A 17,592-nucleotide genomic window follows, 5' to 3' on the forward strand; every position below is an offset into this window, starting at 1 on the left:
GAAGAATAGTCTACGCCTCCTATTTTTAATGAGCTTATGAACACAGGATATCCAGCTTTCTATTCTCAATTTTAATTAATCAATCCTCTCCACCTTTGCCACTGTGTTCTGTGTTCGGTAGCAACTGGCTCTCTATCTCAGAGAAGAAATTCCTCCTCAGCTTATGTCAAATGGGAAATCCCTGATTCTGAAACTGTGCTCCCTAATTCTGGATTCCACCACGAGAGGAAACATCTTCTCAGCATTAACCCTGTCTGGCCCTTTAGAATCTTATCTGTTTCGATAAGTTTGACTATCATTCTTCTGAACTCCAATGAGTATAGGCTCAACCTGCTCACCCCTTCCTCATAAGGCAACTCCTTCATTCCAGGAATCACCCAAGTGTTCCCTTCTCTGAACTGCCTCCAATATATATCCCTCCTTAAATAAGGGACTGGATTTTATGGCATGCCCGGGGCACAATGGCAGACTGGACTGGGTGGGGGGAGGAACAATTGTGCTGCATGCAATTCTACCAGTGGCTGGGGAGGTGTCTGAGGCCTGCCTACTCGTGGACCAATTGAGACCCTTAAGTGGATAATAAGGGCCTACATCCGCCACTGCTGAGATTTAACTGGCAGTAGAGGAGGTCAGCACCCAATGTCCAGCCTGGCAGGCTTCACTGGACATGTTGGTGGCCAGTCAAGGTGAGGTCCCAACCTTATGGGCCCCTGTGTCCATTGGAGGCCTCCCTCCAAGGTCTTCCCACTCCCACATTTCCCCTCCTGAGCCCCTGCCCTGTCTACCCAAGACTCCCACCACACCCTCACTCAGCATGGCTCCAGTGAGACCCTGGAATTACCTTAAATTCCAGGCTCCATCGCAGCTTACTTCCCTGTGGGACTGCTGCAGTCCCAGCAGTGGGGAATCCCGGGTGTACTGCTGGGATGAGAGAAATTCTGGCCATATGATTGGCTGCCGGTGCTCAGAGGTAGGACTTCCTCTCGGATATGAGTGGAAGTCTCACCTCAAGCCAATTGGTGGAGATAATGGTATAGTGGCAATATCATTGAGTTCTATTCAGAAGCTCAAGCTAATGCTCTGGAGACATGGGTTCAAATCCCACCAGGTGGAATCTAGCTTTAATTAATAAACCTGGATATTAAAATTAGTTTCAGCAATGGCGACCATGAAACTTTCATCGATTGTCATAAAAACCCACCTGGTTCACTGATGTCCTTTAGGGAAGGAAATCTGCTGTCCTTACCTGGTCTGGCCTACATGTGACTCCAGAACCACAACAATGTGGTTGCTTCTGAAGTAGCCTAGGAAGCCACTCAGTTCAAGGGCAAATAGGGCTGGGCAAAAAATGCAGGCTTTGCCAGTGACGCCACATCCAATGAAAGAAGAAAGAAATGAGTTAAATGACTGTGGGGTGAGCTGACCAAGCAGCTTGGGTTTGCCCTTGACTTTTATGCTGGGGGGTGAAGGACCCTCCCCTGCATAAAATCCAGCCCAAGCCTCCATCACCGTACACAGTACTCTAGGCGTGGTTACTGATCAAATGGCTTACTAATTCTCCGTAGCTAAGGAAACATGCTGCTCTTACCTGGCCTGGCTTCTATCTCACTCCAGTCCCATACTGACATGGTTGACTCTTACCTGCCCTTTGAAGTGCCCCAGCAAACTACTCAAGTTTTTTGGAAGGCCCACCACCATCTCCTCGGAGTTGGTCAATCAATGCCACCTGAGCTTCCCTGAACTGGGAAGTACACCCAGTAACTTCCTGTTTGTAGAGATTAATGCCTCTTTGGCTTTAAATACCAGCGGCTGGATTTTCCCATCGAGGTGGGAATTGCCTGTGTTTAGTCTCCACTCTGTTTCCAGCCTGCCGCGAAGCGTTATTTTCAGAGTCGGAATCTTAGTGACTCTTGAGATGGGTCTACTGCCCATGAAGTGGCTAGAGTGCGGTAATGGAGGCCGACGCCAGGGAAGGAGGGCCACATTCTGAGCTGAATCAGCAGCCGTTGCTGTGGCTGTCCTCTGTGTGTGGTTTCGCTAAAATGAGAGGACCTTCATCTTCAAAGCTGCCAGGGAAAACGGAGATCTGTAACCCAGGATAAGGTAGGGGAAGGTTGGTTTAAATTGTCATTGCTGCTCAGTCATTTCTTTATGTCCAAAACTCCCACTATGTTTTTTTTTCCGCAAGAAATAAAACAGCTTCAGCTTCAGAGAGTTCCAAAGGGCCTTCCCCCACACCGCCCACTCCCACGCCCCAATTAAAATCTTAGGGAATTAGAAGGCAAGCTCTGAACAAGCTCTCTAATGACCTCAGTATGCCCCATTAAGGCAGCGGGTGACTTCACTTTCCCGTCTGCTCCCTGTCCCTGGGAAAGCCAGCAGGGTTGGGAACGCCGGCAACTGCGTGGAGTTCCCAGGCACCGTTACTTTGCCGTCCTGTGTCCGTTTGGTGCCGACGCAGGACAGGAAAATCCGGCCATAGGTTGCTGGAAGAGTCCTTTCACTTTGTACCTAACAGGCAACTGACGTTCGACTCGAACTCAAGTTCTGTCGAAGGGTCATGAGGACTCGAAACGTCAACTCTTTTCTTCTCCGCCGATGCTGCCAGACCTGCTGAGTTTTTCCAGGTAATTCTGTTTTTTTTTTGACGTTTATACGTCGCCTTTAGGATAGCAGCCAATCTCAAGGCAGTTCACAGGAGATTTATCCAACAAGGAGAGGGCACAAGTTTAAAGTGATTCTCAAAAGAAGCAAATGTAATGTGAGAAAAAGCTTTTTCACACAATGGACAATGTTTCCCCCCGTTTGGGGGGTGGGGGGGGCGGGGTTGGGGGCGGAGATTGGGAGCGGGAATGGGTGTGGGCAGGCGACCTTCCGATTGGTGCCCTGATCAGGGGCGCACCGCCATTTTAGGTGAGCGGGCCAATTAAAGTCCGCCCAGCATGACATCTGCCAGGAAGCGCTGTGCACTCCCTGCGTGGGCGGGGATGGGGGATTCCCTCAGCCGGGAGCGTGCTCTTTGTGCACGCGCGAGCGAAAGAGCGCACAGATCTCCCTTGAGGCAAAGTGCTGCCTCAGGGAGATTGTCTCCGATTTGAAACTTTAAATGAAGGTTTTTTTTAAGAATTTCCCTGCCATGTCCCCTCATGTGACACTGTCACTAGAGTTGGGACATGTCCATAACTTTTATTGACACCTTTAATAAAAATTTAAATACCTTCATGAAATCTCATCCCGCCCGTGGATGAGGTTTCACGCTTTTTCCGAAGCCAACTTCCGAAGCTCCCAGCCTGCCCGCCAGCCTTAAGGCTAGACGGGCAGGTCCATCAGTCAGGTTAATTCGTTTTTTAATGGCCTTTAGTAGGCCGCTGACAGTTTGCTTCGGACGTGTGCCCGTCCAACTGGAAATCTAAATGACGCGGGGTGACATCGGGACGCACGCCCAACGTACCCCACCCCATCATTTGACACATCAGCGAGCGGGCCCCGCTCCCGTTGCCTCTTGCCCACCGGAAGATGGTGCCCAACGAGCGGTTCGAGTCTGGAATGCGCTGCCTGGAAGTGTGGTGGAGGCGGGTTCAATCGAGGCATTCAAGAGGGCGTTGGATGGTTATTTGAATAGAAACAGTGGTGCAGGGGTTGCGGGGAAAAGGCAGGGTGATGGCACCAGGGTCGCAATGCTCATTTGGAGAGCCGGTGCGGACACGATGGGCTGAATGGCCTCCTCCTGTGCCAGAGCAATTCTGTGATTCTGTGAAAGTTTGACACCCAGTCACACAGAGAGATAGGGGGACACGTTTTCTCGAAGCGGTGAATCTTAAGGAGCTTTTTAAAGAAGGGGAGGGGCAGAAAGGTTAAGGGAGGGAATGCCAGAGTTTAGGATGCATTCAGCAGAAGGCATGAGCCACCAATGATCGAGTGATTAAAATCAGGGATGGACGAGGACAGAATTGAATAAGTGGAAATATCCAGATGGCTATATCTCTTGACGAGGTTACAGTGTCAGGGAGGGTGAAGCCTCACAATTTTATACCCAACACGAGACAGATTTACTGCCATCACCTGCATACCCTCTGTGGAATATTTTAATTTTCTTAGCAGATGCCAGAAACGACATTTCTTTTTCCAGCAGCTTTAACAAGGCAAAATTCTTCAAGGTGCCTGACATAAAAGAGAGGATTGTACCGCAAGCTGGGGGAAGGAGGAATGTCAGAGCGGATAGATTTTTAGGAAGCTTTTAAAAATGAGAACAGATTTAGCAGCAGAGACGGGTTTAGGAATGGCGTTGTAGAGTTTGAGGCTAAGGTGGATGAAGGCCGTTCACAGAACATGGAATTAGGTCACAGATCAGTCATGATCTCATTGAATGGCAGAGTAAACTTGAGGGATTAAGTAGCCAACTCCTGTCCCAGTGTTCCTAAGGTTGGAGCAAAGGAAAAGGGTAAGCCATATATTTTATCATATGGTTCATAAAACTTGAAAGAAAGGCTTCAATTATTTTGTTAGCTTGTTGTGTCACTCATCAGTGTTTTAAAGTGCTCCACTCATATTAGTTAGAGTTGTTGAGACTATTATCAGGGCAGAACTAGCAACCATCTTGTGTATGGCAAGATCCAGCAAACAGAAATAAGGTACAGGATCAGTGAAACTAGTTTTGGTGGTGTACATTAGGATGGAATAGTGGCCAGAGCAGCAGTAAAACTGTTTCCTCTTCTTTGATTAGTCCATTGGGACCCTTGACATCTGACCAGAATGACTAGAAAGGGATCAATGTCAATGTTCCCTGGCACTCATTCGTGCACCTGCAATAAATCACCATGTCCACTTTCCCAAGAAAGGTTTGTGTTCAATGAATGGGATAGCTTGCTGAAAAACAAAATAATCTTTTATATTCATGTAAATTTTCTTACTTCCAGCATGACTTATTTATCCTTGTTGAAATCAGAGCTAGGTAGAGGATTTTATGGAAAGCAAATTGACTGGTGGCTGATAGAAGTCAAGGGAATTCCTCGTCGATGCCTGTATTTTCACCGTTACATCGCACAGAAATTCTAGAAAGTCTGCCCCATCAGGGAGTTTTCAAATCCCCGAAATGCCTCATCCTTCCCTTATCACTGCAACCTCCTCTGATCCTACAACCAGCATCCCCCTCCCCCTCAATCCTGAGATACACACAGACATACGAAATAGGAGCAGAGGTAGGCCATTCGGCCCCTCGAGCCTGCTGCGCCATTTATTAAGGCTATGGCTGATCTGTTTGTGTTTTGAATTCCGTATTCCCATCTACCCCCAATAACCATAAGGCTGTGTTGCTCAAAGCCGTGTACATGAGAATTCAAAGTGTGTATGTACAGTGAAGTACCTGAGAATGTCAGACATGCCTACGCAACCAAATAACATTTTGGAGCAACATGGCACTCTGAAGACCAGCAGCTAACTGCATAATGGCTGCCCTCATCTGCCCAAAGAAAGAAAATTGACGTTTCCAAAGCACCTTTCACAACCTGTGGATGGCTTAAAGTACTTTACAGCTCACTAAATACTTTTGAAGTGCAGACACTGCTAGGTTTAAATGCAGTCACCAATCTGCACAGAGCAAAGCCCCATGAACGGTAAGGTGATAACTGTTGTGTTCAATAATTGATCAGTGTTTGATTGTGTGTGTCTGTCGACTGATCACTTGTGCTGTGTGCTGTCAGTCAAGCCTGTGGAACTGGTTACACAATCTGAACTAAGCTGGAAGCGTAAGGCTGCAGACATTAAAAAAGCAGTATAATAAAACTCCTGTTCACACATAGGGCAGAACTTTTCATCCCGTGGGCTGGCGCATACCCGACCCGTTAGGGAGTAAAATAGAGAGCGATGACATCGGGTCAGCATCCAGCCAGGCTGAGCAAGCCAGAGGCTTTGCAGAGATTGCTGGGTTCTCTTGCATCCAACAACTGCACACATGTGGCCATCAAGGCGCCAGCGGGTGAGCCCGGTGCCTTCGTCAACAGGAAAGGCTTCCTCTCCATGAACGTGCAGATAGTGTGTGACCACAGGATGCTGATTCTACAAGTCTGTGCAAGGTACCCAGGCAGCTCCCAAGACGCTTATATCCTGAGACACTCCCAGGTGCCGAGACTCTTCAGTGCTCCAGCCCGGCTGGATGGATGGCTGCTGGGTGAAAAGGGCTATCCCTTCAATAGGTGGCTCATGACGTCTCTCCGCCATCCAAGAACAGAATCAGAGCAGTGTTACAATATGAGTCATGCCTCCACAAGGGCGGTGGTAGGGAGGACCATAGGCCTTCTCAGTATGTGCTTCCGATGCCTGGACCGTTCTGGGGGAGCACTACAATACTCCCCAGAGCGGGTGTCACTGATAGTGGTTGCATGCTGCACCTCCACAATCCGGCACGGGCAAGGGGGGAACCACCTGAGGAAGCTGCACACGTCAGAGGGGATGAATCCAGTGGTGATTCAGAAAATGAGCACGATGAGGAGAATGTGGAGGGCGTGGATCCAGATCTCAGTAACCTGCAGCGAGGCAGGGACGCCAGGTACACTTTGATCCAGCAGTCCTTCAGCAAGTCTGCCAAAGGTCTGCTTCCATCCCGGACGTCGGAAAGGACCCTTTCATTTGAACACAAAGAACACTCAGTGCCTGTGCAATAAAGTTCAGAGCCACTTACGTCCAGCATTACACACTGGCGTACCCCTGCACCAAGAAAATAAAAAGATGAAACATACTCAGGCCATGATTTATCTCAGTTTGACAATTCCAACCTACTGACATAACTTTCTCTGGTCTTCATTCTCAGACCAGTATAGATAAAGTAAACATAAATGAACATAAAATCACCTGTGACCTATCCCTCCTGTGCTCATGGTGCCTTTAACTTACATTTGTGAGTGCTACATCTAGCTGCTACCCCCTCGCTGGCACTGGCATTGGAGATAGCCTGCTCACTCTGCTGTCCTGTTGGCCTTGGTGACCTTGGCGGTCATCCCCTGGCCCATGGAGCCTCTGCTGGCCTCACCTGGGAGGGAGCGGCCAGTGCTGGGGCTGGCATCTCCCCAGTCATCGCAGCCTCATAAGATGCCACACTCACTGGTGGGAGGGTGGAGGAGCTGCTGCCCTCATCCAGAGCGCCCTGAGAGGAGCCCGCAGAAATGACAGGCAGCTTGTTCGCCAACATGAGGTCACTGTGGACCTCCCTGCACACCATTGGTGGACGGTCACCTAACTGGGATACTGTGTGCCTCATCCATCTCCCACACTGGCACTGATGACCCAAGGTCACTGTCTGTGTGAGGGTTTGCAGGTCTGAGCGCAACCCCAGGAAGCCCCCATTCTGTCTCTGGAGCTGCCTCTCCATGAGGGTCGCCACTTTCTCAATGGAGGAGGCAGCACGCTTGTCCATGACGGTTAATGTAGTGCTTACATGGACTCCTCTATCACAGAGACCATGGCACGCAGACCCTCATGGATTTCCGCCAGAGCCTCCTGTACATCTCGCTGGACATCCGGCATCTGCTGCCTAATGGACAAATACAGAGGTTCATCATCACTCTTCAACTGAGCATCACCCTGGACCCCTGCAGTCTTCTGACTGCTGGCGCCCTGGGCACTCTCTGCCTCCACCTGCACCTCAAGCGACAGTGAAGTGCACTCACCAATGTGCACCCAGATACTAGGCACTGCTCTAATGCCCACCGAGGTGCTGGTATCTGCACAGGTGGCTGCTTCAGAAAGCGGGTGTGACGCAGATTAAAATAACGCCCGGTGATTCTCCAGTGTCAGGGGTGGCCCTTCAGGGCCTACTGGTGAACCTAAAAGGGAGTAGAAGAACATGCCATTAGTTAAAGTCATCACACTGTCACTGAGACAATGGAGATCTGCATCACGGTGCCATTATCTTTCATTGATCAATGGGGACTCCAGGTTCAAGGCTCACATCAATGAGGAGACTTCAAAAGGATGGTTGCACAATCCAAAAATCTCACCTCTGTGCACTGAGCTCTTACCTTCATCTGGCACACAAGGCGTCCCTTCTCCCGCCTCTCCACACCCGGTTGCAGGGGGACCATGCCGGCTTTCCAGCTCCAGGGCCTCCTGCTCAAACCGGGAGAGCAGCAGCAGGTTGGACGGGGCCTCCACCTGTACGTGACCTCTCTGCTTGGTTATGGCTCATCTTCTTCTGAAAGGACAGGGAAGCATTGATTAGTCCATTCTCTATCTGCGGCGCCAATGTAGCCTGGACAACCCCAGCTGAGGAACACCTTGCAGGCACATCGAGCCACAAGGCACTCAGTCCAAGCAACCAGGCACCCCTACCCCCGCCCCGACCCGGCGTCGTTGTCAGTTAGCGCTCAAACTCCAGCACCCTTGAGGTGATGTCCATGGGGGGACGGTCACACCTTAACGCTTCTGTGCACTGACTCATGCCAACACGGTACTCACCCTTCCTAAGCACAGCAGGATATTGAAGCGTTTCCAGCACTGGACCTAGGAGCACCGCACCACATCATGGCTGCTCACTAGAGCTGCCACCTCCTCCCATGCCCTCTTTGTGGGGTGCAGTGGCCTCATCCTCCCGTCTCTGGGGACAAGAGTGTCCCTACTGGCAGCCACTTCCTTCAGGAGGACAGCAAGGCACTCATCAGCAGGGCCGAGCACCCACACGACCTGCCCTCCCACCTGGCGTTTGCAGCCGCTCTCGACTCCATTGTTACAATGGTGGACAGGTGTCCTTCCCTGGCAGCCTTTCTCGGGCTGCCTGGGTCATTTTTAATCAGGCCGCCGACATGCTCCCGGCCCCGCTCAGCTCTTCCTGGCCAGTGCAGAGCCGCGTCTCATGCTGAGCAGGCCTTAATTGGCCCACCAGCGTGAAATCGCAGTTGGGACCCGATCACAGGCGGCAGTCAGTTTCATGGCAGTTCCCAGGCCCACCGGCCAAGCCCGCCCAATGAGGGGAAAATCCTGCCCATAGAAACTGAGGGAGGGGAGGGGGGTGTCATCTATGCATATCTCCAAGGTATAAAACACAGTAATAACAACCAGATAAACAGTTTTTAATGGCAATAAAAGATTAAAAATAAAGGAATTCCCCAATGCTTATATAATGCCATGGGACCTCTATAATCTACCTGAGAAGCTGACAGGGCCTTGGTCTTAACATCTTATCTGAAAGATTGTACCTCTGACTATTCAGCATTCCCCCAGTATTGCAGTGAAGTGTCAGCCCAGATTTTATGCTGAAGTCTGTGGAATGCAACTGAAACTAACAACTTGCTGAGTCAGAGGAGAGTGTGCTACGCACTGACACCTTATGTGAATAGCCATTAGATTATTGAGAGACACCAGCCTTCACGATGTCTTATGTCATCCAATTCCAATGCTGAGGAGCAGCGACATTACTCAAGAACAGGGCTTCCCAAACTGTGAGTCGTCACCACCAGTGGGGTCGAGAGATGAGATTTTGGGCTTACGAGCTGCCTGCCATGAAGCTTGGACTGATTTCTGACTGATATAAGGCTCTTTTAAATGCTGAGTTTTATTTGTTGGTTGGTGTGGTCTAATCGGTTGCTCTCCGAGGTCCAATTGCCGCAGCAAAAAAGCCTGTGAATAGATAGGTGTTCATCTATTTTGGCCACTCCTCCCCCTTCAACAACTGAAGCCTCCCTCCTTCCTTCCACCACCACACAACCCCCCCCCACCCCCCCACCCACCCCACCCCCCCCGACTGCTCACCAACTCTTGTACCTCACAAATTTTTACCCCAGGGTCACATAAGGTCTGAGGCAGTAAAATGGGGTCACACCAGGAAAACGTTTGGCAAACATTGCTCCACAATAAGGTACTGCAGATTGAGACCAACACATCTTACTGGGGCTTGCTGCCTTGTGGAGTATAACTTCAGTGCTTGCACCGCTGCTGTACAACATCTACAGGAATGACCAACCTATATACGGTGTCACACGCCGTTTTATATTTGCTGATGACTTGTGTGTCACTGCCCAAAGCACTGATTTTAACACCGTGGAGAAAACGCTTTCTGAGGCCTTGGAGGGACTAACATCCTACTATGAAGAAAGCCACCTTCGTGCAAACCCATCAAAGACACAAGTTTGTGCATTCCACCTCAGAAACCATGAAGCCAAACGCCAGTTTAAAGTAACCTGGTGTGAAGCAACACTGACGCGTTGTGAGCACCCTATCTACTTAGGAGTCACCCTTGACAGAGGCCTCACCTTCAAGAACCACATCGAAAAGACAAAGGCAAAAGTGAGCGAATGAAGCAACATCCTGAATAAGCTCACTAACACAAAATGGGGAGCAAGCTCGAAAACATTGCGAACCAGTGCACTCACTCTTTGCTATTCCACTGCCGAATACACCTGCCCTGCATGGGAAAGATCTACTCATGCTAAGAAGATGGATGCCGTTCTGAATGCAAGCTGCTGACTTATCACAGGTTGTTTAAAACCAACAAACACCAACAGCCTATATATCCTGGCGGGTATCGCTCCCCCTGATATAAGAAGAATGGTAGCCAGCAAGAAAGAGCGACTTCGTCAAACATCAGATGAGAGGCACCCTCTACATGGTCATACACCTACACCCAGCTGCCTAAAGTCAAGGAAGAGCTTCATGAACAGTGTTGTTCCATTACAATCAACCCCATCTGAAGCCCGCACTGCCTTGTGGAAAGACCAGCTCACCAGTCTCGAACAACCCCCAGCGATGGAAATTCTACCGGATGAAAGCCTTCCCCCAGGAGCTAATTGCAACTGGACAACCTGGAAGTGCCTTAACAGACTTAGATCTGGTGTAGGTCGTTCAAAGGTGTCACTAAGCAAATGGGGATATACAACCAGCCCGACAATTTGTGAATGTGGAACTGAGCTACAGACTATGCAACATCTCCTGCAATGTCTATCACTAGAGGAACCCTGTACTGTTGCAGATTTTACCGCATTCAACAATAAGGCGCAAAAATGTGTCCGGTTCTGGCTGGGCCATGTATAGACTGTCCATGGACACGATAATGAAAAAAAAACTTCAGTCTGTTCTCAACGTATTGCCCGCAGTAAGCATGGAGCTCTCTGCCGCCTATTAGCTGGACCCATGGCACGACTCAACTGCTGCCAACTGCAAATTGTACCATACAGCTACCCGTCATGGGCTGCTAATATGCCACAACCACAGCATTGACCAATTGACCATTACCTTTCAAAATAATACACTTTTAGAAACATACATCGATAAGAGTTTAGAATACAAGGAGGCCATTTGGCTCATCATGTCAGGCCTTTGAAAGACGTTTGTAAGAAAATCGTCTGCCACTTTTCTTCTCATAGCAACCTTTCAAAAAGTACTTTTTTTTATTCTTTCATAGGATATGGGCGTCACTGGTAAGATCTCCAATAGAAGGTCGTGGCGAGCTGCTTTCCTGAAGCAGTGCAGTCCATTCATGGGCTGTGAAGCACTTTGGGAAGTTGTGAGAATAGGCAAAGTTCATGTGCTTTCTTTGTGCTGTGGACATGGATGTTTCTAAATTCACTTTTAAGGAAGTACTCAGGACCAGGTGAAAGCACTCTGATTTCCAATCCTATTCTTTTACTATTATTATGGGTGAAGAACAAGAAGGAATCTAAATATAGTGAATATCAGCAAATATGAGACATGAGTTGGATTGTGTGGAGTGCGTGTTTTAAAAATAAGAGTCACAGAGCCTAAAATCTACCGTTCTATTCAGTTGCAGCAATCAATGGAACTATGAAAGACAACAACAGGGTTTTAGTTGCATCAATTGATTTTGCGTAAAAGTTTAGTTCTGAATCGGCCATTACGATGTTTTCACCTGCTCTTTGAGCAGTGGCTATGTTGAACGTAATTAGCAAACAGCAAGCTCTTCAACTTTCTATTAAAATGTCTTCATCACCAAGTGTCCTATCTATGCGCTTACCAGCTCTCCAGCAAAGCAAGGGAACAAAGTATTGTTACTTGAAGTGACCGATGCCAGAGTTTATGACTCTATCTTTTAGTCAGAATAATCCAATAGTGTGCAAGGTGCTGAGAGCATGTTAATGACCCATAGGCCTTTTAACATCCAGGTAATTAACTTGATTGTAACTGATTCGATGATACAGTCAAACTGCAACAAAAACAAGGGTCAGTGTTGACATCATCCCACTTGGCAAATCTCAAGATTGCCATTTGACTTTCAAGTTATGCAGAACGGTTACAGTTGAACAGGTACAATGAGCAGACAGGGAGATGTTTCTGGATGTCATGATTGCCTGAGCGAAGCTGTAATAATTGACAGACACGGAAAATAAATTTTTAACGTTTGAGCTGAGGTGCTTTTCCCTTGAAAGTTACCATCCTCTTGAGACCCAATTTGCAGTTCCTGTTTGCAATATGAAACAATGCATATGGATATGTCGAGTGAAGTATACTGTGGTGTTCATTAAATGACAGGTGATCCACACTCCTATTAAAATGGGTGGCCCTCAGTGTCTCTCTTCCTGTATGATCAGCTTTCCCCATAGATTTTTTCAAATGGATGCTTACACATTATAATTGATGACACTATAATCAGAGGTCCCTCTACCGTAAAGATTTCCTTGTTGGTTTATGCAATTCAAATACATGCCAATTCATGATAGCTTTGAACTGCATTGGATTGCATCGAATTTACAGCACAGAAATAAGCCATTTGGCACAACTTGTCTATGCCAATGTTTATATTTCATACAAGACTCCTCCCACTTTAGTCGCCACTCTCTACCTTGCCACCATATCCCTCTATTCCCTTCTCCCTCTTACATGTATCAAGCACCCTACCCCCACCCCCTCTGTCCCCCGTAAATGTGCCAATGCTATAATGCTACCCGTTTCAACAACTCCCATGTGGCAGCAAGTTACACTTGCTCGCCTTTACTTGTCAAGTGTAGTTACTGTTGCTGTGGAGAAATGTATGGTAGTTACTTTACTCCAACTACACCTACAAAGTGATGAAGCAGGTTCACCCCAACACCGGCATCTCCTCCAAGGCCATGAGCATCATGAACTCGTTCGTCAATGACATTTTCGAGCGCATCACCGGCGAGGCTTCCCGCCTGGCCCACTGCAACAAGCGGCAGACCATCAGCTCTCGGGAAATCCAGACCGCCGAAGGGGAACTGGCCAAGCATGTCGTGTCGGAGGGCACAACGGTGGTGACCAAGTACACCAGCTCCAAGTGAAACACCAAAATGCACTGAAAAAAAATGAACAAATTTGTCCATATCCAGTTCCCAGAATGGGATGAATGTGCAGTTAAAATCCTCACATCGTAGCAGGCAAATTCGAGTGAATGCAATTTGCCTGCCTTAGGTGCTGGGCAGGTATAATGCGATGGCGAGTTACTACATAAGGACTTGAGTAATTTGTTGTATACAGATTCAATTGTTTCATGATTATCTAATGGCATTCCATTGCATAATGGCAAATTGGTAGCAGTTATCTCAGAGAAGGTGTTTCACTGTCAGAATAAAAATAAGGCTTCATATTCCATGTGATTTCTGTCATCTAAAACGATGGAAGCACACAAATTAATAATAACAAACATGCAGAAATATCAGTAATGTAAGCCCCACTGAAGCCAACAGCATTAATAAGATAAATAGACAATAGAGTCCATATCTGAGGAAAGACTGGCAAATGTTAACTGACTGAAAGATGTTCTTTTAGCTAGTGTTTCTGGAAATTTTCACCATGAAAGGTTGTAAGTTCTCTAAGAAACAATTATTTAATGTCAGGAATAAAATTTAAAAGCGCACTGTGACATCTGCATTCTGCAGAAGTCTTATCCTGGTTTTCAAATCCCAAAACCCTCCTATCTTTGTAACCTGTGCCTGCCCTACAACCCTCTGAGATGTGTGCACTTATGATGCCTTGCGCATTCTCAATTGTCATCACACTGCCATTGATGGCCATGCCTTCAGTTGCCTAGGTCCCAAACTCTAGCAGATTTTAGCGGGTGCTGGGGTCCCCATAGCTAATTGTCTGGAGGTGAGACTTCTCACTCGGGAGGAAATCCGGCCTCAGAGAGTTGAAGCCGTTGCTTAAGACACCCCAACTAATTGATGTCCTTAAAAAGGATTAAGTGGCGTCTTATTAATTGATGACCGTGGCAAAGGCAAATGATTAGTGCCATTTGCCCTCAATAGTCTCATCAACATGCCCGTCTGACCCTTGTATGGAATACAAACCCCAGCATCAACCAGTTGGGTGAGTGGTCTGTTACCGTGCTACCGATGCTTCCTAATTCTTGTCTGCCGCATTTTGAGGCATTTCCTGGAGATGTGAGAAGGAGCTTTTTAGACACAAGCCTTTCTTTTCTTGCTTGCATGCTGTGACATTTGACTCTTTCATCGCAGTTCCACAAAGGTTAATGAGCTGGCTGTAACAAGATCTATCTATTGAATCTAAAAGCATTGATTCTGCTTGACGTTGAAATTATTGGCTGCTAATCTGCTGCTCCTAATGTCAGTTACAGCTCCAAACTGAAATTAATTTGGGCAGGCATTAATGTCCTTCCTTAATGTGGTATTTGTTCCTTTGGGTTTTTATATTTAATGGAATATGATTATTAATAATAATTGCATGCATTTTCCAGCATACAGCTCACAGTAAATCTGTTGCAGATTTAATCTATTGCATTTGGAAGCAGCAGTGGCATTTCTTTGCTGTCACATTGATAATATATAAGAAATTTATACAAGGAACTGTGAATTGCTACTCAAGTACATTCCATTAAGGTCCAGAGCTGCCAGCACTGGGGAAATGTTCGGAATGCAATTACTGATAATAAAGTGTAACGCAGATTATAAATCCCATTTAAAACCTGGGAATTGTGGTGATTATTGGAGTCATATACATCAAAATAGGTTCCATTTTCAAAGTAAAATCAACAACCAACCTTCCTAATGGATTCAATATCCTCTGGTCACTTATTTTAAGACATGGTGACGAGGAATCCCCCTCTGTGATATTTTGCTACAACTGTTAATTTGTTCACTTTGTGTCACAGTGCCTGCCCTCCGCATACAATCCAGTCCATGGCTTCTTTTCTGGATAGAGGCTAGAGTGAACTGTCATACACTCCAATCAAATGACTCCCTACATTCCTATAACAGCACCATGTAAGCTCTGAACTCTGAAACATGGTTGACATAGGTTGACAGGTGACAAAATAGGTCAGGGAAGCGGAGACTCTTCTCAAAACACTTGCACTTCTCAGTCACCTCCGACCTCTCAGTCCATACCCCACATATTGCATTGTCTCCCGATGGTCAGGTCTGTCCTTGTACAGCTGCAGGTGGGGCTCTCACGGGCCCCAAACCTGGATGATGTTGACCAGGGGCATCACAGCAGTGACAGCAGGGATCTGAGTAGCCTGCCCCCACCTCTGCTGAAGCCATACAGCTTGCATCATACAGGAAAAGAAAAGGGAAGGAACTGCGCAAGGGTACGTACATGGCTGGCTTAGAAAATGTTATTTTGATCAGCTTGGTGCTTATCTGAGGTTCAATCTAAGGCAGCATGATCAACACTCATCCTGATGTGACAGAGCAAACCTCTAAACTGTACAGCAAGTAAGTAGGGAGACAAATGGAATGTTGTCTTTTATTGCAAGGGGGGTGGTGTATATAAGTAGGGAAATCTTATACGTTACAACTAGACAAGGAGTTGGAGAGACCACACCTCGAGTACTATGTACAGTTTTGATCTCCACACTTAGGAGGGAGTTGAAGGCATTCAAAGAAGGTTCACTAGGTTGATGCCGGGGATGGAAGAGTTTTCTTATTAGGAAAGGTTGAGCAGTTTGGGCCTATACCCATTGGAGCTTAGAAGAATTGGGAGGTGATCTTGTTGAAACATATAAGATCCTGAGAGGGTTAAAAGCAGGAAATGCTGGAAAAATTCAGCAGGTCTGGCAGTATCTTTGGAGAGAGAAACAGAGTCAACATCTTGAATCTGTATGAATCAGCTGAAGAAGAGCCATATTAGACGTGAAACATTAACTCTGTTTTTCTCTCCAAAGATGCTGCCAGACCTGCTGAGTATTTTGCAGCATTTTCTGTTTTTGCTTCGGATTTCTAGCATCCGCAGTATTTTGCTTTTATATAAGATTCTGAGGGGGCTTGACTGTGCAAACGCTAGGAGGATGTTTCCCTTGTGGAGGATTCTAGAACCATGGGGCACAATTTCAGAATTGGGGTCCCCCATTTAAGTTGCAGATGAGATGGGATTTCTTCCCTCATTAATCTTTGGAATTCTCTACCCCAGAGAGCGTGGAGGCTAGGTCATTAAATATATTCAAGGCTCAGTTAGACAAATTTTGATCTACAAGGGATTCGAGGATTATGAGGGTAGGCAGGAAAGTGGAGTTGAAGTCACAATCAGATCAGCCATGATCTTGTAGAATGGTGGATCATCCTTGAGGAGCCAAATGGCCTATTCTCACTCCTATTGTTTACATTCTTATGTTTTCACGTTCTACCACCAGTTCAGTTCTGCTGCAGCTGCCTCTATCTCCATTACATTCTGAAACCAACCAGGGAACAGGCTAGTTTAGACTTGGTAATGGCTAAAGTAATGCATAATGAGACAGGATTAATTAACGACCTCATAGTAAAGGATCCTCTAGGTAAGAGTGAGCATAACATGATAGAATTTCATATTCAGTTTGATGGGGAGACATATGAGTATGAAACTAATACCTTAAACTTAAATAAAGGTAATTGCAAGAGTTTGTGTACAGGTTTGGCTAAAGTGGAATGAGGAAATATATTAAGATGGTAGAGAAGTAATGGTAGAATTTAAGGAGATATTTCATAATACTCAACAAAAGGTTTTCCATTCAGAAAGAAAGTCTCTCCAAGAAGATTCACCATCCAATGCAAACTAAAGAAGTTAAGGATGGCATCAAATTGAAATAAAAGATGCCCATAAAAGTAGGCAAGTCTTGCTACAACTGTGCAAGGCATTGGTAAGACTGATCTGGAGTACTGTGTACAGTTTTGGTCTCCTTATTTAAGGAAGGATACAAGTGCATTGGAGGCAGTTCAGGGAAGATTCACTGGGCTAATTCCTGGGCTGAAGGGATTATCTTATGAGGAAAGATGGAGCAGAATGGGCCCATACTCATTGGAATTTGGAAGAATGAGTGGAGGCCCAGAATTAAGTTTAAGTTTAACTTATATTTTTTTCTATTTATGGGTTAAAAAGGTGAAACTGGAATCTAGTTTCATTTTAGATAGGAGACAGCAAGTCTAAGCTCTGTTTGTATCCCTGCATTTTTAATGAGTTTTATGACCCTTGAAGTGGAGAGCTGTGTTATCAAAGGGGGTAGTAGTTTAGGCAAGTTAAAACAAAGTAGAAAAAACTGTCCTGTTGCCTAGCAACAGGGGTCTAGAGACAGAAGACGCATACACACACACACACACACACACACACACACACACAAACCAAAAGCAGCTTGAGTTCAGTTGGAAGCAAATGCCAGGAGAGGCTGGACACAGCAGAGGGAACTGCAGAGGAAGCAGGTTTTCC

The sequence above is a fragment of the Carcharodon carcharias genome, chromosome 16, assembly GCF_017639515.1.
Source record: "Carcharodon carcharias isolate sCarCar2 chromosome 16, sCarCar2.pri, whole genome shotgun sequence".
NCBI lineage: Eukaryota > Metazoa > Chordata > Chondrichthyes > Lamniformes > Lamnidae > Carcharodon > Carcharodon carcharias.